The sequence below is a fragment of the Podarcis filfolensis genome (genome assembly GCF_964270895.1).
Source record: "Podarcis filfolensis genome assembly, chromosome: 4".
Lineage (NCBI taxonomy): Eukaryota > Metazoa > Chordata > Lepidosauria > Squamata > Lacertidae > Podarcis > Podarcis filfolensis.
Window position 1 is genome coordinate 17,815,494 of NC_139607.1, and position 25,426 is coordinate 17,840,919.

Consider the following 25,426-nt stretch of genomic DNA (forward strand, 5'->3'; position numbering starts at 1 on the left):
CTGTGTGTGATGTGTGCATTTAAAGGAGGGCTGAGGAAACGGTTACCCTACAAATGTTGTTAGGCCATACCTTCCATCACTCCTGACCATTGGTCAGAGGGAATGGTATTATCAGTGCTCTCTAATCTTAGTTCTTTGGGGAGCAAATGGCTTTCCAAAAGTGAAGCTTGTTGTCTCTAAGCTGAAAGGAAGATGACAGGATAGCATCTTTCTCTCCAACATTTATCTGATGAAAATATGGACGTCCTATTCAAGAACTAATAATAACAGTAACAATAATAATGGAATAAATATCCCATCATGTGTGCAACCAACATGCTGGGTCTCTAAGCAACCCATTCAGTAGTAACATTTGGAGCCATACTAAATGCCAAGCGTTTATGCTTATTTTTGACACACACACACACACACACACACATTAATTATCTCTGTGGGGTAGTGTTTTCTATTTTTTTTCTTTTTAATCTTTTAAAATCATCTCTTTATGACACTTGGCAACATTTATGCAGCAGTTCTCTCTGTGTGTCCTTAGGTCTTGGCTGCCTAACAAATCAGTTTGTGCCAATTTCTGGTTGTCAGCTGATGAACTAAAAAATTATATTAACGAGCACAGGCATTGCTTCCTTTTGATATATATTTTCTGCAACCGGTATTGAGAGCTTCTTTTTCAGTGTGTCTTGTGCCTTCCAGATGTCAAACTGTGTTTTAAATCAACCCTCTTGTGGGTCTGCACTCACAGTAAACAGTTCTAATTACTGAAAATTTTAAGAGCCCCCTTTGTCCTGTCAGTTACGAATACAAGAATTCTGCAGAGTGCTGCTGTACTTCTGTTTTCTGGCTCTTGTTCTGTATTCTTTTTCTCACAACCCAACCCAAATAAAATGATTTTTCAATATAGATCTCTGCAGTGCATCAGATGGTGGCATTAATAGTCTATTAACACCTGTGTTTCTCTGGTAGATTATCTGTTTGCTGTGGTAAGCATTTTAAACAAATACTGCTTCTGATATCTGCAAAAAGCTAAGTGGTATGGTCTATCTTTACATGTATCAAAGCTAAATCAGGGACAACCAGTTTCCATGGGAATTTTGGGAAGGTGCTATGGGTGCTACACACAAAATGCCTTTTGGAGAGCCAGTGTGGTGTAGTGGTTAAGAGCGGTGTACTCGTAATCTGGTGAACCGGGTTCGATTCCCCGTTCCTCCACATGCAGCTGCTGGGTGACCTTGGGCCAGTCACACTTCTTTGAAGTCTCTCAGCCCCACTCACCTCACAGAGTGTTTGTTGTCGGGGAGGAAGGGAAAGGAGAATGTTAGCCGCTTTGAGACTCCTTTGGGTAGTGATAAAGCGGGATATCAAATCCAAAAACTCACTCAAACTCTTTTGTTTGGGTTTGGCTTGACACCAAATGGCTGCTAAATTTAAAAGAGCAGGAAAAAGCTCAGTAACTTGGAGTGGACTCTTATCAGATCCCCATAACTGGGAAAGGGGAACCTACATAAACACTCACTCACAGATGTAAGATTTCTGCAGTTCTCCTCTGTTCAGAACAGAAGGTTGCCTGAGTGTTCAGTACTGGAATGTGGATGTGTTCAAGGGGACTGTGTATAATTTAGGAGAAGCCAAGCCAGTACAAACAGGAAATAAGCAGGAAGTGGCAATAGTCTCTCAAGCATTGTGGGTTTTTGAGGAAATATTTTGAGAGACCTTCTGCAGGTGCCATACAAAGTACTGGTAGGCACGCTATTACCCATGGGCACCATGTTGGCAACCCTACTCCAGGATCACCATGCAGAATTTCCCTAGGGAACTTCTACATGTAGAGTGTTGCTCTACTATAAATCTGCAAGTGAAGTCAGATGTTATGCTGAAGACATCGTCAGCAGGGACAAGATTTTTGGAGCAAGGCTAAATATGTGGTCCCACAGTCTGTTTCACCACACTAGTCCGCTGCATGCAAGTAACAGGTGAAGAGGACTATGTTGATTCTTCTGTATCAGTGATGTGTAATTTGAATCACCTGTCACAAAACATCACTCTTTCCCAGTTTATTCAACGCACCCTGCCACCACAACATTGATGTGAACTGGGGAGATAAACACAAATGCACCATGTTACAGATCACAGACTAGGTAAGTGAGATAATAATAGGTAAGTGAGATAATAATACAAGAATTCTTCAGAGTGCTGTTGTACTTCTGTTTTCTGGCTCTTGTTCTGTAGTCTTTTTCTCACAACCCAACCCAAATAAAATCATTTTTCAATATAGTTCTCTGCAGTGCATCAGATGGCGGCATTAATAGTTTATTAACACCTGTGTTTCTCTGGTAGATTCCCAGTGGTTCAGAGATTATGGAAGTCATAGCCCAACAACATTTAGGGGGCACCAGATTAAGGAAAGCTTTGTCACAGGGAGGTAAGATGTAGTGCAATACGAAAAGGCTATACCTCTACTTTAGCCCTAAGATGACGGTGAAAATGTACCTTGAATTCTTGCTTCCCAGCTGGGAATCTAAGCAGCTAGATTTCACCCTACATCTTATGTGCTGTTTTAAAACCTTTTAGAAAGTCCTCCCTCCGAAACAATGAACAAATGAGTGACTTTTCAGCTCCTAAATACCATTTATACGTGCATCTCCTGTTGTCTGTGGGCAGGTAGTAGGTGTTTTGAAGTTGGCTGGCCTGTGGTTAAAGTATCTATTAGAGGCTGCCCAAGTGTTCTTCACATTGCAATTTCCACCCTTGGAATCTTGGCCCTGCTTGCAAGTACAGTGGTACCTTGGGTTAAGAACTTAATTCGTTCTGGAGGTCCATTCTTAACCTGAAACTGTTCTTAACCTGAGGTACCACTTTAACTAATGGGGCCTCCCACTGCCACCGCGCCACCACTGCGCAATTTCTGTTCTCACCCTGAAGCAAATTTCTTAACCCCAGGTACTATTTCTGGGTTAGCGGAGTCTGTAACCTGAAGTGTCTGTAACCCAAGGTACCACTGTACAAAAGTATCAAGACAGTTGTCATAGTGCACACCAACTGCTTTTATTTTCTTACTTTCCAGCTTGATGTGTCATAGCGCACAAGTTGTACATTGGTGTGCATTGTTTCTAAAATCACTTGGGAGGCAGGAATTTCCTAATGAAAGAAGGGTGGTTATGCAGAAGGGGGGAAACCATATTAGTATTAAATGGCATTGCTCATCTAATAGTGGGCCATCTCACTGCAGTCCCTCTAAACCATCTTTAGAATTTGAGGGGACTTTCCGGAGCAGATTTAGAAGAACACAGTGGGGAGGAGGTTCGCTGAAAAATGCTTCTCTTTTCATTCCATGAAGACTTTCCATCAGATGAGTTACATTACTGGATATAAACCATAGCTCAGAGTTATTAAAACCTCATAGCAGTCCAACCTTTGGAGGCACATTTTTAATCTGGAGAAACTGTGGCAAGCATCACTGAGATCCAGCGCCTAGGGCCTTCTGGCGGTTCCATCATTGCGAGAAGTAAGGTTACAGGGAACCAGGCAGAGGGCCTTCTCGGTAGTGGCGCCCACCCTGTGGAACACCCTCCCTTCAGATGTGAAGGAAATAAGTAGCTATCCTATCTTTAAAAGACATCTGAAGGCAGCCCTGTTCAGGGAAGTTTTTAATATTTAACGCTGTATTGTTTTTAATACTTGATTGGGAGCCGCCCAGAGTGGCTGGGGAAACTCAGCCAGATGGGCGGGGTATAAATAAATTATTATTATTATTATTATTATTATTATTATTATTATTATTATTATCATGTACACAAGGCAATCAAGTGCACACTCAACCTATTCTACTGGCTACATGAGGATGCTTCTTTCAAGCCTAATTTCAGGGGAGGAAGAGGACCCTGTAGGTACCAGGAAAATCCTCTGTGGTGGCAACACTTGAAATAAATGAAGTCCCAGATTGATCAGTCCCTTGCAGATTGGTTTGCCAGATACAGAAATGATTAAAATTCCATTCAATAATTTATTTCTGTGGGCAGTTCCTCCGCTATTTCTTGTGTAGTGGTGATAAGAACGTTGGGGGGGAGGGAGGGAGAGAGAGAGAGAGAGAGTCAGGTCAAATAGATGGTGGAGGTTTCATAGATTCCCTAACTGTAGTGATATGCATAACATTCGCATCGCGCATGTGCGCACATGCACACACACACACACACACACCCTACCTAGAATTTTACATGTCTTATTTAAATGTTTTACTTCTCAGAATCCCTCAAATATTCTCAGTCCATCAGCCTCCTGGTTTCCCCTTAAGTGCAGTTTAAAAGCATGTGCAGTACCCCAATGAAAAATTCCACTAGCCTTATTAACGTTGGTTCTTGTTTCCAACTGATTAAATTTTTATTTGCTTTAGGTGCAATCCCATATAAAATCTACTTGAGCAGCATAGCAGTTTTTTTTCTAGTAACATAGAGAATTGAGTGACCACTTGCGAACTTGGGAACCTGTATGTTGTGAAATGGAGGAGAAGCATAGTACCTACATCATGGCTCTGCAACTATTAAGCTGGAATTGTAATGGTCTAAATTCCCCTCAGAAGAGGAGATCTGTATTTCATTTATTAAAAAAGGAGCAATTGGACTTGATTTGTCTACAAGAAACTCATATAACAAGATCACACAGGAAATTGTTGGTCAACAAAAGACTTGGTCAGGAGTTTATTTCATCGGATAAAGTGAAAAAAAGAGGAGTTGTTATATATATAAAAGAAAGATTGCAACCGAAATTCATATTTAAAGATGACCAAGGAAGAATTGTGGCAGTGGAAATTCAAATACAGGGAGAGAAATTTTTGATAGTTGGCGTTTATGCTCCAAATGAGGGGAAATCTGAATTTTTTAAAAGGTTGCACGAGACCCTGATGGACTATATGGATTACAATCTCGTTTTGCTGGGAGATATGAATGGAGTGGTATCTACACATATGGATAAGGCACAAAAGCAGGTAGTCACCAAGGATGGTAGACTACCGAAGACCTTTTTCGAGATGACAGACAACTTGGATTTAGTGGACATTTGGAGAATAAGGAACCCCTTGGCTAAGGAGGGAACCTTCTTTTCTGAAGCCAAAATGACATGGACTAGAATTGACCAAATATGGGTAACTAGAGGTATGGCACCAAAGATTAAGAAAGTGGAAATCTGCCCTAAAACCTGCTCTGACCATAATGCTGTTAAAATGGAGATGAAATTGATATCAACTGGCTCCTTCAGATGGAGGATGAATGACACCTTATTTAGAGATGAAGAAATTGTAAAGAAGGCCCAAAAAACCTTGAGAGACTATTTTGAGATAAATATGAATTCTGACGTGGAAAAAAGAGTAATCTGGGATGCTAGTAAGGCGGTGATGAGAGGGTTTTTGATACAACAGAATGCTTTAAAAAAGAGAATCCAAAATGAGAAGAGGGAAAAAATTTTGGAGAAAATAAAAGAAGGTGAAAAAAAATTGAGAGTTAAACCTAAGTCACAGGAGATATTGAGAGAAATAAAGTTATATCAAGTGGAACTCATGAAAATGATGAATCAAGAGATTGAATGGAAAATCAAACAAATGAGACAAAAGACATTCGAGTCAGCTAATAAGTGTGGGAAACTCCTGGCTTGGCAAATGAAAAAAAGACAAAAACAAAACACAATCATAAACTTAGAAGTGGAAGGAAGGAATATACAGAACCCAGCTGAAATTAGAAACTGTTTCCAGAGGTATTTTAAACAATTATATACACAAGGGCCACAGAGAGAAATTGATTTGGACCAATTTTTGGTGAAAAATGGATTACAAAAAATCTCTCAAGAAAACAAACTAATGTTAAGTGATAAAATAACTGAACAGGAGATAGAAGGTGCCATCCAAAATATGCAATTGGGTAAATCTCCAGGGCCGGATGGACTGACTTCCAGATATTATAGATCTTTAAAGGAATGGTTAGTGCAACCTTTGAAAGAAGTCTGTAATGAAATAATGCAGGGGAAAGTGGCACCAGAATCGTGGAAAGAAGCATATATTACACTTGTACCGAAAACGGAGACTGAAAAGACTCAGCTTAAGAACTACCGTCCCATATCATTGCTTAATGTGGATTATAAAATATTTGCTGACATTTTAGCAAAAAGACTAAAAAAGGTGCTAGTGGAAGTGATACATAAAGACCAAGCTGGCTTTCTCCCAGGAAGACATCTTTCTGATAATGTCAGAAATATAATTAACATTATAGAAAAATTGCAAGAGAATATAAACACTAAGGCAGTTTTGATATTTGTAGATGCGGAGAAAGCCTTCGACAACATTTCTTGGACTTTTATGAAAAAGAATCTACAGGGTATGGGGGTAGGCCTGGGTTTTGAAAATGGTATAAGTGCAATATATTCAGAACAAAAGGCAAAATTAATTGTGAACAATGTGGTGACGGAAGAATTTAAAATAGAAAAAGGGACACGACAAGGTTGCCCAATTTCCCCATTGCTTTTTATATCGGTTCTGGAGGTTTTGTTAAATATGATTAGAAGGGACCAGTCAGTGAAGGGCATACAGGTTGGGGCTAGACAGTACAAACTGAGAGCATTCGCAGATGACTTAGTTTTGACCTTACAGGAGCCAGAATCTAGTGGTAAAAGGGTTTTAGAGTTGATACAAGAATTTGGTCAGGTTGCAGGGTTTAAACTGAACAAGTCAAAAACTAAGGTTTTAGAGAAAAATTTAACACAAACTGAGAGGGAAAGGTTCCAGAATATGACAGGTTTAACAGTGGTTAAGAAAGTTAAATACTTGGGGATCAATATGACAGCAAAAAATGGGAATTTATTTAAAGATAACTATGAAAAATGCTGGGGTGAAGTGAAAAAAGATCTAGAAATATGGTCAAATCTGAAACTTTCCTTGCTGGGCCGTATCGCAGCTATAAAAATGAATGTATTGCCGAGAATGCTGTTTTTGTTTCAGGCATTACAAATTGTGGACAAGATGGATTGTTTCAAGAAGTGGCAAAGAGATATCTCAAGATTTGTCTGGCAGGGCAAGAAGCCTAGAATAAAATTTAAAATATTAACGGATGCAAAGGAAAGAGGTGGATTTGCCCTGCCGGACCTTAAACTTTATTATGAATCAGCAGCTTTCTGCTGGCTGAAAGAATGGCTACTTCTTGAAAACACAGACATCTTGGACTTGGAAGGGTTCAATAATGTATTTGGATGGCATGCATATCTGTGGTATGATAAGGTCAAAGCCCATAAAGCATTCAAAAATCATACTGTTAGGAAAGCATTGTTTAATGTTTGGATAAGGTATAAAGACTTATTGGAGAATAAAACCCCAAGGTGGCTGTCACCGATGGAAGCGAAAGCTCAGAAAAAGCTTAATATGGAGGCTAAATGGCCGAAATATTGGGAAATTTTGGAACAAGATGGAGATAGATTAAAATTGCAGAGTTTTGAGAAACTAAAGAACAAAGTGCGAGATTGGCTCCATTATTATCAGATAATGGAGGCATATAATCTGGACAAGAAAATTGGCTTCCAGGTGGAAAAATCAAAATTAGAAACAGAATTGCTAGATCCCAAAACTAAGATACTTTCAAGAATGTATAACTTGCTGTTAAAATGGAATACGCAGGATGAAACGGTTAAATCTGCAATGATTAAATGGGCACAAGATGTTGGACATGATATAATGTTTGCTGACTGGGAACAGTTATGGACCACAGGTATGAAATTTACGGCATGTAGTGCCTTAAGAGAGAATATTATGAAAATGATTTATAGGTGGTACATGACCCCGGTCAAGCTTGCAAAAATTTATCACTTGCCCAATAATAAATGTTGGAAATGCAAAGAAAATGAAGGCACATTTTTTCACCTTTGGTGGACGTGCCCAAGGATTAAGGCCTTCTGGGAGATGATATATAATGAATTGAAAAAAATATTTAAATATACTTTCTTGAAGAAACCAGAGGCCTTTCTCCTGGGCATCGTTGATCAATTGGTGTTAAAGAAGGATAGAACTTTCTTTATGTACGCCACAACAGCAGCAAGAATACTTATTGCAAAATATTGGAAGACACAAGATTTACCCACTCTGGAAGAATGGCAGATGAAGGTGATGGACTATATGGAATTGGCGGAAATGACCGGCAGGATCCGAGACCAGAGGGAAGAGTCAGTGGAAGAAGATTGGAAGAAATTTAAAGAGTATTTACAGAAATATTGTAAAATTAATGAATTTTAGAATAATGTTGGATTAAAATTAAGAGATTTCTAGCTGTAATGAGTTAAAAGAATATGGAAAAAAATGGGTTTATAAAAGTAAAATATTAAGAACGTAATAATTTAAGAATAAGGATTTGGGTAGAATAAAGAGGGAAACAAATTGCTGAGTTAATAAAGTGAATTGGAATACAAAAAAGAGAGGTATGAGGAGGTCCAAGAAACAAGTAAATGAAAAATAATGTGATGGAAAGATTTTTTTTTTCTTTTTCTCTTTTTTCTTTTTCTGTTTGTCTTTATTTTTTGTAATGTAAAAATCTTAATAAAAATCTTATATAAAAAAAAAAAAGAAATGGAATCACATCACCAATCCCTTCCACGTGGTCTCTCCATTACATATATTGCCAGAGCAATGGGCAGAACAGCTGCAACTATTTTGCTCAGGCAATGTAGGAATGGGCTCTCTTTGATACAACGGTGATTACAAAAAGTGAGGAAAGGAAGAAACCAAGATACAGTGGTACCTTGGACTGGTTCTCAAACTTAATCACTTCTGGAAGTCCATTCCAAAACAAAGTGTTCCAAAACCAAGGCGCACTTTCACATAGAAAGTTATGAAAATTGGATTAATCCGTTCCAGACTTTTAAAAACAACCCCTAAAACAGCAATTTAACATGGATTTCACAATCTAATGGGACCATTGATCCATAAAATGAAAGCAATAAACAATGTGTTGCAGTCACACAATCAATCAATTAGTAGCTGGAATGGGTTCCACACAGTCACAAAAACAGAACGAAAAAGCCGCAAAAACAAAAATGCAAAGTAAATAGCAAAAACAGACAGACCTCAGCGTAACACTCAAAATAGAAAGGAAGTGTGGCACTCAAAGTGGAAGCATAACACTCATAACAGAGCACTTTCGGCTTCTGAAAAAAGTTCGCAAACCGGAACACTTACTTCTGGGTTTGCAGTGTTTGGGTTCCAAGTTGTTTGAGTACTGAGGCATTTGAGAACCAAGGTACCACTGTACAACTAAGTCAACAAAGACCTTCTTGTAGTCTTTGCAACAGAAGAGAGAAATCTAGTAGCTGTTTCTGTTACGATTTTGTTCATGCTAGCCAAATATCATTCAAAAGCCCTCCCAGGTATTTAGTAGGATGGGTGTGTATCTATTTCATTTATTTCTGTAAAAGCTGCATACAAAAAAATACCCCTAACAAAACACATATTAATGTTTCTATTGCTCCATCCTCGCAGGGCCAGAGCCATTTGTTACACGCACTACTCAAAAAGTAATCATCCAGTACTACAGAAAGAAAGCAATTAAATGTAGCCCTGGAAAAGATCAGTCAGTATTTTGGAATGCTCAGGTGACCCACATAATTGGCATGACCCTAAGGAAAAGTCCAAAGGCAAATCAAGATAAATTGGAAAACTTGCTGCAACAATGACAAACATAAGAATGAGCGATGTTGCCATCTGGATGGTCTATAGTTTGCAGTAAGAACCTGAGCTGCATGACAGGGCCACATGGGAAGCTGAAGGAACTTGATCTATGAGAATTATGATCTTATCTGCACCTATCAGACTAATGTATTGATCAGAACACAGCTTTGCACTTTTCTGAACATTGCAACATAGTTCTCAGCTAAAAAAAGAAGGTGGTTTACAATAGCTATTTTATGCTGGCTGTTTTATCTTTTAAAATTGTGTGGTTATATTTGAATTTTATAATTTTAAGAGTTTTCATAATTTTATGTTAATTCTGTTCTGTGGCTTGCATTATTGTACTCTGCCTTGAAATGACTTTGTCCAGAAAGGTGGCCTAAAATGCTTTAAATAAATACATGTTGTGTTGTGCTGTGTTGTGTGAGCTTCGTACACACAAATATGCAAGCAAAGCCATCACACTGCACTTTGTCATAGGTCAGGAAAGGAGGACCCATTTCCCTCCAGGTGTTGCTGAACTGCAACTCCCATCATCCCTGAACATTGGCCATACTTACTGGGGCTAATAAGGTCCGTATAGTTAAAGCTATTGTTTTCCCAGTAGTGATGTATGGAAGTGAGAGCTGGACCATAAAGAAGGCTGATCGCCAAAGAATTGATGCTTTTGAATTATGGTGCTGGAGGAGACTCTTGAGAGTCCCAAGGACTGCAAGAAGATCAAACCTATCCATTCTTAAGGAAATCAGCCCTGAGTGCTCACTGGAAGGACAGATCCTGAAGCTGAGGCTCCAATACTTTGGCCACCTCATGAGAAGAGAAGACTCCCTGGAAAAGACCCTGATGTTGGGAAAGATGGAGGGCACAAGGAGAAGGGGACGACAGAGGATGAGATGGTTGGATAGTGTTCTTGAAGCTACCAGCATGAGTTGGACTAAACAGTGGGAGGCAGTGGAAGACAGGAGTGCCTGGCGTGCTCTGGTCCATGGGGTCACAAAGAGTCGGACACAACTAAACGACTAAACAACAACAACACTGGGGCTAATAGGAATTGGAGTTTTGGGGTACAGTTTTCCCATCCTTGCTATAAGGATGGCGGTCTTACTCAGCTGCTCCTCTGCTGCAATGGAGCAGGGGCCAACCCAGCTGATTATATATCCTGGCCCTATCTTTACATTTTTTACCCATTCTTCAAGAATGAAAATGCTTTCTCCCTCTTATTACTCAGCCTGTCCAACTATTCTCTCTTATAGCCCTTTGGTAAAAGGCCAGTTGGATAGAGCTAGACTTTATGCTGCACCATTCTGATGATAATAACTTGCTATAAACATTTTAGATCGGTGCATCAAATGGAAATGGTTCTCAGGGGGTTATAAAACGGTATATTGTACAAGGATTCATTTGTTTTCTGTTTATCTTAGCACAATGCCACTGTCGTGGAATGGTCAGAGATCCAGAATATAAACTATTTATGGTGTTCTTTTAGTTCTCTTTTGTGGGAGGAAAAGCTTCCCCTTTCACATGTTTATCACAGTGGTGTCATCAGGGTAGGACTTGAGGGTATAGGACCCGAAGCTTGCTACAATTTTAAGCAATTGAACTAATGCATGTTTTCATTTAAAAATGGTTTGTTCGTAAGACCATAAGGTCCAGAGTCTAAAATTACATCACTTCACCACTCATTCAACAAGAGATATAAAGGGACAAAAGTAATATTTGAACAGCTTAAAAATAAAAAATACACTCTTGAAAACCAAGAGCTTTATATCTTGGTTTTTCATATTTCTTTTATTTCGTTCTCTATTGAGCCAATAAAATTGTAATGCTCCATGGAACTACAAATTCTGCTATAGATTTTGAAAACCTGGTATGGCATGAACGCAACTAACCTTTTGGGATTCTCAATAGAATCTGGGTACTAAAACCATCTGTACCTTCAAAACTTGCTTTCTATATTTTATGTACCGGCAACTTCCTGAAACAATGGATTTGTTCCTCTGATTATGACTTGGCTGCTTCAGAACACTGAAGTGAAAATCTCCTCACCTACTTCCAACATTGAATTCACGAATTTAAAAGTCTACTCAATTCATTCAAAATATTTTATTTTACGTTGTTTGGATTGAAAGTGTGCTGCAAATAATCAACCTACCCTTATTATCCATTTATTTGCAAGCACCATTACCATCTGTATATATGGAAGATCCTACTACACAGAGTTCAACAGCTTAGAGTTTCAAAACAAACAGGTTAGCAGTTTATTTTTAGCTTTACAAATTTACATTGCACAGCTAGAACTTCTTGTACAAGCAGAACTGTTTAGCTGAATTCCCCCCTGAGTTTTCCTATAATAGAGAATCAACAAAGAGATTTGTTATAACCAAGTATTGCTTTTAATGATTATGGAGTAGTTAATGTGTAAAATATGGTTTGCATCTGGGACAAATCAGGAAAACCATTTTGTTAAGGTTTGGCAAAGTTTTTATTTTTCTATATAAATGATGCTAAAAACATCTAGACTGTTCCACCAAGCTATGCCAACATTTGGAATTATTTATGCCTGTCAACTAACACTGATGACTGATGGTGAAACTTTGGATCCTGGACCCCCTACATAAAATCTAAAGAGGAAGATGAAAAAGTTCAAATTTATGATACAATCGTCTTTTTGTCTCTCTGACAGAGTAGTAATTGTTCTCTCTCTCTATCTCTGTCATTTTCTTTTGGTTATAAATGTGTGTGTGTGTATGTGTGTGTGTAAAAACATATAAAAAGATTTTATATCTTTATCTATCATCTATGTATCTATGTATCTATCATCTATCTATCATCTATCTATCTATCTATCTATCATCTATCTATCTATCTATCTATCTATCTATCTATCTATCTATCATCTATCTATCTATCATCTATCTCTATCTATCTATCTATCATCTATCTATCTATCTATCATCTCTATCATCATCATCTATCTATTTTTTCTATCTATTATATTCCAGGACCGATGAGAGTTTTAGTCTGAATCATCTGGAGGATGTTTATGAATTCCCCATGATGGCGAATGCAGCTATAGGTAGATTCATAGGTTTCAGATGTAGAGCACATAGTAGAATGCAAATTATGCATTGTATAGAGAAGTTCTTCAAACAGGTGAATCTTTAATCCAGCTTCTTAGATCTAGGAACAAAGCTGCTTTACTCATTCCAATCTAGAGAACAACTGAAGTTCCACCCACTCATTATTGATGTCTCTTAAGATTTCCAGTTTTGTTTTCAGCAATAGTTATACAGAGCACCTCCGAGGTTATCTAACAGAACATATTTTAACTGTGTTTCCTGAAGGGCTAACCCACCTGGAAAGCTGTGTGAGGGCTCACTGTTCTTTCTTCTCCTTCAACCTCTCTCCATTTGCTCCCCTGCTTTCTGAAGGCAGGCATGCTTCAGTAGTGCCTCACTCATGACTGTCTTTTCCTGAGCTACAAAATGTATATGTACAGCCAATGTGGTCCCTCCGAGATGTCTTGGCCTCTAACTCCCATCATTCCTGGGCATTTACCATGATGACTGATTCACACACCCCTCCTTACAATGGAACTGAAATCCAACAATTTATGGGGGCACCAAATTGGCTATCACTGATCTATGTACTTTATCTGGTCAGAACTGTCCTGAAGTAAGGGCAGCATGTTTGGATGGCTGCTCTTGGACCTTAACAGGACACCCACAATGGCAGTCCACCCTACAGTTTGGGAGGCTGGGCAGGACCTGGGTGAATGTGATCCAGTAGATGTTGATTGAAAGGTGATTTTTTTATCAAATCACAGAGCAACTATGGCCAATACATGGATTTGATGGGAAAATGCCTTTGGAACTAACATGCAAATAGGGCTGAACTGCGTTCTCACAATACTATACTCCATTCCCCCAGTGTTTTCTTACCTGTTAATTTTCACATGTTACGTGATTTCCACACAATGTAAAAGCCACTGTGGGAAATCTAGTGGAATCTTGCAGAAGTCAAGAGTTCATTTCTGTGTTAATAGTTTTCAGGACTATTAACCCCATTAATTCAGAGAATCACAGTTTAGCACTGTCAATTTACAGCTGTTTTCTTCATCATGCCACTGCTGCTCACAGGACGAAATATGGGGTGGTATTCCAGAATACAGTTTTTCCTTCCAGTTAAAATTGAGTGTATCATAGTGGTATAAAAAGGTGAAGGGTAAAGGACTCCTGGATGGTTAAGTCCAGTCAAAGGAGACTATGGGGTGTGGCACTCATCTTGCTTTTCAGGCTGAGGGAGCCGGTGTTTGTCCACAGACAGCATTCTGGGTCATGTGACCAGCATGATTAAACTGCTACTGGTGCATGGAGGACCGTGATGAGTGCCAGAGCGCATGGAGACTCTGTTTACCTTCCCACCACAGTGGTACCTATTTATCTACCTTCACTGGTATGCTTTCAAACTGCTTGGCTGGTAGGAGCTGGGACAGAGCAACGGGAGCTCACCCCGTTGCACAAATTCAAACTGCCTACCTTCTGATGGGTAACCCCAAGGGGCTCAGTGGTTTAGACCACAGCACCACTCACCACCTGCAGGGCAAAAGGTATGCTAGACATTGGGGCAAATGTTTTAGCATTAAAACCAGTAAAACTAGCTCAATAAACTCCGCATCTGAATGCAGAACACTCAATTTCATTACGTCTGAATTTTGGAAGTGTTGTTCCACTAGTTTTGATAGGTAGCAGGAATTTAAACTTCTGGTACTTTTAAGAGTCCCAAAAGCTCGCCACTTTGCTTTTCTTTTTTTAAAAAATGCAGGCTTCCAGTTCTTGAGACAATCTTAACATTTCTGATAAAGAACTGCATCTTGCTGAACATGAGGGATAACACAGAGATAAGTTTGCTGCTCATGTCTGTGGTCAAGAGACGATGGCATTGTGCCTGCTGCCAAGAGCTACCAAACAAAATAAAGTTAAGTTCTCTTGAAAACTCAAACCCCAGGGGAGATTTGCATTCTTACACAAAATCTGTGGTGGGGCAATTAATGGGATGGCCAGAGGCAAACTTTGAGCATTTGTGAGGGAGTTTGTGAGATTGGCAAAGCCAGACGTATTATGATGTATCCAGGTGAAAGCGGACATGTTGAAACTCTTGCCAAACAATTAGGGTTTGAGACATTCCGAGCTGAGTGGATTTTCTGCTTTGGGGGTTGTTCTTGCCGTAATAACATGGCACCGTTTCTGGGGACAAAACACCTGCTGTCCAAGGCACTTGTTTTCTCTTGAGCAGATGGTTCTGTGTATACAACATGCATATGCTGGCACCAGCACTACCCTAACAAGCAATACGAAAAATATCCACCACTTTCCTGTCTTGTTAATGCCACAGGATGTTGAATTGAGAGGAATAATGCAGCACACCGAAGGGAAGAAAAGCAATTGAGCCGTTGGGAATACAATAAATTGACAATGTGATCATTTCCAGCATATTCAACACCTTCCCATTGTCGCTGGTGGAAGATCTAAGGCTCTGTTTTTCTTTTCCCCGGTATATCATTTTGTTCAGGGTACCGTTCTTGTTTATGTACATCTAAGGAAATAAAATAAGAGCTTTGTTATTGTACAGCTTACATCCAGGGTACAGAGAAATTCAGCCTAATTGTACGACTGTTTACTCTGAAATAAGTCTCACTGAAATCAGTGGTATTTACTGCCAGCAAAGTGCACAGGATTTCAGCCTAAGTCACTTATCCTGAAAGCATTTGACAATTCAGTTGTGTTTTATGGAGGTGTGTGGTTTATCACTGCCGCATAAAAACAGGGTTATTCAATGAAGATAAATGTGGGGAGAAGGTAATAAAGCTTCACATAATGCAAAGTTAAACTGTGGAGTACGTCTTGATGGTCACCTATTGAAATAGTTTTAAAGACAAATTCATGGAGGATAAGGCTGCCAGTGGCTAGAACTATATCTTCAAACTGCCTGCATCATGGGGAAAACGTCATCCTAAATACCAGCTGCTGGAGAACAACAGCAGGAAAGGGCTTGATCCAGCCTGCTGCCCAAATCTAGTACCCCACCAGTGCTATATTGGAATTTTCCGGAAGAGGCTGGAAAATGATCAAAATGCTGAAGGAACTGCACCTTTCAGATTTGTGTTGTGCTTTGTTTTGCTCATATGATAATTCCCCTAATGTATAAATTCATCAATTTATGCATTTATGTATTCCAATAAATCAGTGTCAATAAGCATTCACTGCAATTGGAGAATTCCCTACAGAATCAAGAAGTGAAATGAACTGATGAAGTATTCCTTTTCCTGCTGGAAAGAAAGGCCATTTTTGCCTTCTTTGTTTTATCTGACGTAGGCTGAAATCCTATACCCACTTTGTGGGGATTACTTCGGAGTAAATGTGTATAGAAAGGCACTGTTAGGGATACAAATGAATGGAACCATTGATTTTCCTGTATGACCACGATAGCAAGGAAAGCAATGTCAGTCTTTAGAATGACAGCAGCAACCCAGTGAACTTCAACACCAGTCCAGTGGAGATTGGACCCCATCTCCAGAGCTATTAGCTATCTTCCCATACCATCAGTTTCTGTTGACCCCACAGCTGGAAGAAAGTTGTTGTTGTTTTAATGAGGATAAGATACTCCTAAGCGCTCCAGAATGCTACCACCTCCTGGCAGCTAAGGAACTGAGAAGCTTTCCAGGCATAACACCAGTCTTGCCCCTTGCTGTGCTTTTATTTATATTTGTCCATCACTACCTCTCATCATAGCTGTCAACTTTTCCCTTTTCTTGCGAGGAATCCTATTCGGAATAAGGGAATTTCCCTTAAAGAAAAGGGATACATTGACAGCTATGCCTCTCATTTACATGTCTCTGCTCCTGTGTACTCAAGTGAACATAAGGGTTTAATCAGGGGGAGGGAACGTGCACAGAAAGTACAGTGGTACCTCAGGTTACATACGCTTCAGGTAACAGACTCTGCTAACCCAGAAATAGTACCTCGGGTTAAGAACTTTGCTTCAGGATGAGAACAGAAATCATGCAGTGGCGGCACAGTGGCAGCAGGAGGCCCCATTGGCTAAAGTGGTGTTTCAGGTTAAGAGCAGTTTCAGGTTAAGAACGGACCTCCAGAACGAATTAAGTTCTTAACCTGAGGTACCACTGTACTCCCAATTTCCCCATGCATGCTTAGGCCACTTCAGACCTTCAAGAATTTAGGAGGGTCCTAAATGGACTTCAAACTCCCATGAATCTGATGTGGTGGAGCCAGTATGTACATATTAGGGATAAGGCTTTCATGCACAACTTATTCCCAATTTAAACTCTTTAATGACTGCATGAACACACACACACACACACACACACACACACGTCTAAGAACAATTAGGATTCCAAATGCTCTCCCAAACAAAGGCAGAATTTCAGAGTTCAATAGCAGAGCAAAAAGTGTGGCGGGGGTTCGGTTCTCAGCCAGCTCCAAAGGTCCCCAGCCCAGTGTGTGTTTGAGAACATCTGTTTGGTTTACTTTTATGCTGTGAAATAGCTTTAAAAATGTCTGTGCTCTTAGGGAATGAGCACATGTGGCATAAAGCATCCTGGTGGGAGTTTCTCACCATGCACCCTAAATGGCTGGCAGTTATTCCACAGGATGGACCAATCTCTACATCTCTCTCTCTCACACACACATGCATATGTAGCAAGGGATGAACCTTCCTCGGTGCAAGCTCCTCTGAGCAAAAGGCAAGCTGAAAGTTTTCCTAGACCAATTAAGCCTTCAAAGTGAAATGGATGTGGCACTTGCTGTACTCTTCTGAACAAAAGGCACTCCTTGTTAGCCATATTCCCTTTATGGTGATATCAGAGCACTAAGAGAGCAGCTCAATGTGAGTTTTTTTATGCTCTCTCGGTAAGTATGTTGCAGGCTGTGTAAATAGTGCTTTCCCCTGATTGCTCCTTTAATTATATTATGTCAAATTAGAGATAATAGAAAGAGTCAGATATGGAAGCCCTGTAGGCTGCAGTTCCCTGTTGAACTAAAGAATAGGTAGTGCAGAGCTTTTGGCTCTGAATAGCTTCCTGACAGTATGCTGTCAATGCCTCTCTGCCCTGAAGGATAACCGTGTTAGATCTACTATCTGATTTAGACTGTGTTTCTGTGAGCTTTCTCCCCCGTCTTCTTTTAAATTTCTTTTTTCATTCTTCTTCTCCCCAGGATGCTGTAGCCACAAGACACTTGTAGGAGCCTGCACACCCTCCAGGATATCCCTTGCCCCTTCTCTGAATTTTCAGCTTTCAGTCGAAGAGTAAGTCCCCCAGCCCTTTTGCTTTTAAGGAGTTATAAGGAAAAGCATTCAGGCAGCACATAGAAGCAGATGTGATTCCTTTTGGGGGGTGTTCTGAAACGCTACCCTGCCACCTTAGCACACAGCTCCTGGCTATAGTCCAGCTTCTCCTATTGACAAGGAGTGTTGGCGGTGTCACCAGCGACTCGAATGTTCTGACACAGCTTCAGCGAATGTTCTGACACAGCATTCAAAGTCATTGGCTCATTGTCTGGCAATCCGCTAAGCATTGCTCCTTGCCTTTCTCAGTGCAGCAAGCATCTTCTTGTGGGGCGCTCACTTCTAGTTCACAAGAGCCTTGCACTTTGCAGTGATAACAGACACCGTGTCCTTAATGCTGGCCTCAAATCAGTCAGGGCTCTGTTGCTCTCTTTTCCCAAATGAGGACATAGCAGTGCTTCTAGAGTGACACGGGTGGCGCTGTGGTCTAAACCACAGAGCCTAGGGCTTGCCGATCAGAAGGTCGGTGGTTCGAATCCCAGCCACGGGATGAGCTCCCGTTGCTCGGTCCCAGCTCCTGCCAACCTAGCCGTTCGAAAGCATGTCAGAGTGCAAGTAGATAAATAGGTACCGCTCCGGCGTGAAGGTAAACGGCATTTCCATGCGCTGCTCTGGTTCGCCAGAAGCGGCTTATTCATGCTGGCCACATGCCCCGGAAGCTGTACGTTGGCTCCCTCGGCCAATAAAGCGAGATGAGCGCCGCAACCCCAGAGTTGGTCACGACTGGACCTAATGGTCAGGGGTCCCTTTACCTTTACCTTAGTGCTTCTAGGTTGCCTCTTTGATGCAGTTCCACCTTGCTTCGACACTATCTCTGGGGCAGTTCAGTAGAGCTCGTTTGATGTAATCAGAGAAGCATTCACAAAGTTCAGGTATAGGCATATATGGCAGTGTTGATTCATGGTTACAACACAGGGATGGGCCACTTCTGTATGTAGCTCTCCATCCAGAGGAATATAGGTTTGGGGGCTTCTTACACCTTTTTCTTTCTCTCTCCTCTCTCCTTCACTCCTTCCATCTCCTAACCCCCTGCTGGAAACAAAGTGGACTGGCTGGGGAGCAGTGGACTATTCATTGGACAAAAAAGTTTTCTAGTGGCATTCAAAGCATTTTGAGAAGGACTCATTAATGGAAAGCATTCTGCCTGCATTAATGTTAAAAGTTTTCAAGTGATTTGCACCCGCAGGGTACAGTACTTTCCATATGAGCACCATTGTACTTCAATAGTAATGGGCAAAATGCTTAAATGAGCTATTTCCAACTGTGGTTTCCTATCTACTGTAAGGGGTTTGTGAAATAATATATGCAAGGCACTTTGAAGAGTCTAGCTTTAAAAAATCCTAAGTCCCAAAATGAGTTGGGTTGTCTTGAGTACTACAGTGGTACCTCGGGTTACACACGCTTCAGGTTACAGACGCTTCAGTTTACAGACTCCGCTAACCCAGAAATAGTACCTCGGGTTAAGAACTTTGCTTTAGGATGAGAATAGAAATTGTGTAGCGGCGGCACTGCAGCAGTGGGAGGCCCCATTAGCTAAAGTGGTGCTTCAGGTTAAGAACAGTTTCAGGTTAAGAACAGACCTCCAGAACGAATTAAGTTCTTAACCCGAGGTACCACTGTATGAACATCATAAAGGCAGCCCTGTTTAGGAAAGTTTTTAATATTTAATGCTGTATTGTTTTTAACACTTGATTGGGAGCCACCCAGAGTGTCTGGGGAGGTTCAGCCAGATGAGTGGGGTATAAATAATAACATTATTATTATTATTATTATTGTTGTTGTTGTTGTTGTTGTTATTACAGACCTAGCAACTATAGTTGATCAGTGGTTTTATTAAAGGACTGAAGGTTCCTTAAAGACTTAAAAAAATATATTCTCCCCTGCCTTTGGAAGATGATAACTTTCAGCTAGTAGGTAGGATTAAAAAAAAACCCAGTCAATTTAATTTGGAAAAGAGACAGAAGTTTAGCTAAAAACTGAAATGCAGTTTTGGGAGGCAATAGCAGTGGCTCTCCGGAATCCGATACAGAATTGGTGGTTATGCTGCCTGATGTGGAAGTTTATTTATTTCCATTATGCTCTGTTTCTCCTGGCTACTACTATCTCTGAAGTTCCAGCCACCTGGGGGGAGTGTGGCATATGTAATAGTATTAGAAAAAAAATGTTTTATATAGAGTCACTCCATTGCTCTGTCTAGCCCAGTATTGTCAACTCTGAATGGTAGCCTCTTTCTGGGATGAAGACGACAGTATCTCCCTAGGCTTATCTGGGAGATGCTGGCAATGGAACCTAGTCCCTAGGTATTAAGTCCCACTGAATACCTAGGGACTAGGGATGTGAGATAATTCCAGAGGAAACAGGAACAGAAATTAAAGGTGTTTGCTTATTAATCTCATGTTCAGAATGGGAATCAATCGAGCATACATAATTGGTGTTTGTTGTTGTTTTATACAATCTACAAACGACACCCTCCCCTTTTGCATTGCATTTCCTTTGGATTGAAGTGAATGGTGAGCAATAATGTAATAATAACACAGTTAATTACATAGCATTCAGCCACAGTGGACAACAAGACAGATAATGTAGGTTTTGTTGGAAGCTGAACTGCAGTGGAACAGAAACACGGCTGCATGCATTGAACATGGGTCAGAACAGAAACGGATGCCTTATTGCATTCCTACTAGGGTGTAAACCTCATGTAATACAGAATGGTTTACTTCTGAGTAAATAGGCCAAGGATTGTGCTGCTATATTATTATTATTATTATTATTATTATTATTATTATTAATATTAATATTAATATTAATATTATTATTATTATTATTATTACTGCTTTGCAGGGAGTTAGAGTAGATGACCCTTGGAGATCCTTCCAACTCAACAATTCTATGATCATTGTTGTTTTAATTTTATCATTATTATTACCTTCATGAGATCAAGGAGCAATATACTTGTGAAAATGACGAGCTACTTACTTTCCATTGCATTGTTCTTATTATACAGGTGATAGGTGAATCAGTCTATTAGGGATGGACAAATAATTGATTTCAGGTTCATATCACTTGACATGTGTTCACTCAAAAGATAGGTCTGTGTTGTTATTGTTTTTTTAAACACACACACAAAACCAAAACTCTACAATAAAAGCTACATTTCAATTTCAATGTATTTTCTATGTGAATATATATTTTATTATTTTTTCTGAGCTGAGGATTGTATCAGAATATTCAGAAAGTGTGAAAGCCAATAGATTACTAAATTCTATTAAACACAATAGTTCAGGAGGTGCAGATCTAATTGTATCAAACTTCACAAAGATCTATTTCCTCAGGCATTCCTAAATGTAAGAGGAATTTGGCTGTACATCACAAGACTTATTTATCAGTATTTACCCATCAAAGTGATTAATGAATGTTAAGATTGAGCTGGAAGATGGAGATAGCTTTCCCTTCTCTCGCATACCCCCTGCAAATCATTGCAGTAAATAAAAAAATCATTGTAGTAAAAGTATGGGTTGCCACTTGCGATCCATCTGGCCTCGACTATCTGGTTAGATAGAGGGAGTACTGTCAGTTCTTGGTCCAAAATGACAGGTCAGTGTGAAATGCCGGGAAGGAATTTCACACCATTCCTCTCAGTCGTTCGGTAAACGAAGGAGACTGAATAGAACTGCCAACACTGCTGTCACTTTTTGCCTAACTAAATGATAGGGAAAGGAATAAAATAAAAATAAAAAATAGTACATGCAGAGAATGTATAAATGCACTGCAGACAGAAACCTTGGATTTTGGAAGACTGCACATTGTTATCCTGATTGCTAAAGACGATGTTTCATTGTATTTGTGTATGCATTTTCCGTCAGATCTAAGCAATGACTCTCATAGGATGTAGCTGGCTAGGCTTTCGTTTTGTAAGTACTAGCGAAAGGATGCTGCTGGGATGCTGCTGATGTAAATACTCAAATCCCTCCCCTCCTCGTACTTGCACACAGCACAGACTTTCCTATTTGCTGCAGTGTATGAATAAAGAAGGCAATGTTTCAGTCCCTTCAAGCACGCAGTTGAAAATTACCAGCACAGATAACTACTGAGATTTCTTCACATAATGAAATGCAAAGAATAAAAAAGCTACTGAGCCTTGATTTATATAAGTTGCAATGATTTAAGTAAATGTGCCAGTATTCCTGTTTCCCCTCATTTGTCCAGATACTTTCTGTATATTGACTGTGTGAGGATCACGCTGTGTCATCTCTCATAACACATTGATATGATTTGCTTCTAACCTGCTGCCATCACATTAGAAACGCCTAAACAGTTAAGATGTTCTTTATTTCAAATAGTAGCCATGCAATCCTATGCACATTTACTTTCAAATAGGTTTACGTTTTATTTAGCGAGGCTTATTCCATAGTAATGATGTGTAGCATTGTAGCCTTAGGGTGTCTTCTGACATTTGCAGTGTTGGAGCACCTTGCAGCACGCACTCATTCAGAAGGCTCTCCTCAACTTCTTTGTCTGAAGAGTATAGTATATTTTATTCACTCTTCTTGTGCAGTGTTACACTGTGTAGAGATGATGGTGGAATCTGGTGAGTCCCAAGTGGACTTATCTAATCTTATCCACCTGGGTTACTGTGTGGGTCAGATCAGGAACCCCAAGGTATCACATGAAACTGACAATTCACATCCCTTTGGGGGCGTATTTGTAATGGCACATGGAAAAAATGACACAATCATTACAGTAAGCCACTGTGCAAAAATTGCTAAATCGAAACAGCTGCAGTGTGAAGGGATCTGGGGGAATGCACCATGGGTTGGTTGAATATTAAAACGTTAACAGTTGTCTCTGTTAATGGGAAGCTCTGTCCGCTGGGTTCTGCTCATGAGGAGATTCTGTTTGCGGGAAGAGTTGTGCTCTTCTCTTTGGCAATCACATGTAGCCCAGTAAGATCGTCTTCCATGAATATAGTCTTAGCAGTGTGTCCGTAAGTGGCTGTGGAGGCCAATTCTGGATCCATAAGTCTTTCCACAGTAGAGACATACATTTCCAGGTGGGAGTTGATCACAGTGAGGATTTGCCAAATGTGCCTTCCTCTTAGCTCTTTTCTCCCTTTCATCTTGAGTTTGTGCTTCTTCAAAGCCTTCACCCAAGACATCTTCATGATGTCTTGGGTGAAGGCTGTTCTCCAGTTGGAGCACTTGCAGGCCAGTGATTCCCAGTTGCCGGTGTTTAAACTACATTTTTTTAGATTTGCCTTGAGAGTGTCTATAAACCTCATTGTTGTCCACCGGCATTACACTTACCATTTTTAAATTTGGAATAGAGTAGCTGCTTCGGAAGGCGATAATCAGGCATCCAAACATGACCAGCCCAATGACGTTGATGTTGACGAATCATTGCTTTGCCACTGGTGATCTTTGCTTCTTCCAGCACACTGACATTAGTTTGCCTGTCTTCCCAACTGATTGACATATATGTGACTGCCACACTTTCCTTGATGGCAAGAGTACTTACTGAGTTGTCTCCTATGAAGAAATAATGATGGCAATGTATGTTGCACCCCTGTAATGCCTCTGGTTCACACATACTGTATGGCATGGTCATATAAACCTGACCTGGCCACTTTGCATGTCTGAGTTGAAGGACCACCAACATAGATGAAGGAATCCCATGAAGAGGCTAGAATGCCCTTGGTAGTTTGCAAGGTTGTGTGAAGCTGAGAAAACATTGGGATTCCTTGCCAATTCAGGCAAGGGCTGCTGTCTTATTTCTCACTGCAGTAGTAAAACAGCCTCTTACTCCTTTATTTTTCTCATCCATGCTTTATTGGGGTTTTCACAATATTATCCTTCTTTTTATAAACCTATCAGTCTATGAGCTCGATATACTATGAGCAATATCACTCTCGGCCCCCTTCACCAAGGCGAGAAGAATGTGAAATGCCTCTTCAAAGAGAGCCTTGGGGTTGGATTGGGGGAAACATATTGTGAAAGTTAACAGAAGCAAAAGTAGAGAAGTTTAAGAGGGCAAGGAATAGGGAAAAGGCAGCTGTTGTTGGCCTACTTTTGCATTCTGAACCTGACTTGCCCACATTCGTAAGTTGGTTCTAAGTGGGTATTTAGCAGTGCAGCTGGCATTGTTGCTGATTAAAGAACCCTCCTCATGGTCATGAGTGCCTAATTTTCCTGAACATGTATCTGAAAGCTTCCTACTTGAGACATCCCTCCTCCACACAAATACAAGTTTCTCCTTTAGCTTACCATTTTTATTATTCCTAAGGCGGCTGTGGTGGTAAGATATTGAACATTCAGAATTCGACAACACCTCTTGTTTCAGCATTTTTTCAAAAAAATATTTCACAAGGTTTTTATCCGGCTTGATGGGGGGAGAGAAACAACTCGCAAACTGTTTTGCAAGAAGAGTAAAATGATCAGCAAAAATAAAAGTTTGAAACAACTATGGAAAACATAGAAAACTAATTGGAAATCAGTGATGAGCTTAAAACCAGATTAAGACACACGACAACATTCTGCATGGCTGGGTAGGCTTGTCTAAACAAATAATGATTTTAGCCAGTGTCAAAAAGAGTATAGTGAAGGCACCTACCTCATGTCAGTGGCAATGGAGTTTCAAAGTTTGGATGCTGCTGCACTAAAAGATTGCATACCTTCCGAGTGTCTTGATTTTCTAAGGACAGTCCCAGAATTACAAAAGCCATCCTGGTTTCTGATTTGATCCCAGAATGTCCCTATTTTCCTCGCCGCCGCCACTGCCACCAAGCATGGGGAGAAAGATGAACCGACACCTCTCCCAACAACAAGGCTGTGGCAGTGAGGGAGCATCCCTTTGCCTCTGCATGGCCGCTGCTGCTGGCCTCCTCCTTTGGGCAGCTTGTAGCAGCTGCTGGAGTTCAGAGGAGGAAGAGGAGAGGTTGCAGCCAATGAGGCTCAGCCTTGTATGATGCGCCAACTGTGAGGTGCAGGAAGAGGGCAAGGCTGTCCTGGGCGGGAAGAAAGGGGGAGTGGAGTGGAGTGGAACGTGAGAAGTCTTATTTTATTTTTAAATTATTTGTGCATCTGCATCTAACCTTGCCCCTTTCTGAAATTTATTTATTGCTGTGTGTTTTTTCTTTTTGTAAATCTACCACCACATTCAGGAGTAAGGGTTTTTCTCAGGATGGCTGTGTCCTGTTAGTTTAGTGGCGCTGTGGTCTAAACCACTGAGCCTCTTGGGCTTTCCGATCAGAAGGTTGGCGGTTCAAATCTGCATGATGGGGTGAGCTCCCATTGTTCTGTCCCAGCTCCTGCCAACCTAGCAGTTCGAAAGCACACCAATGCAAGTAGATAAATAGGTACCGCTGTGCCGGGAAGGTAAACAATG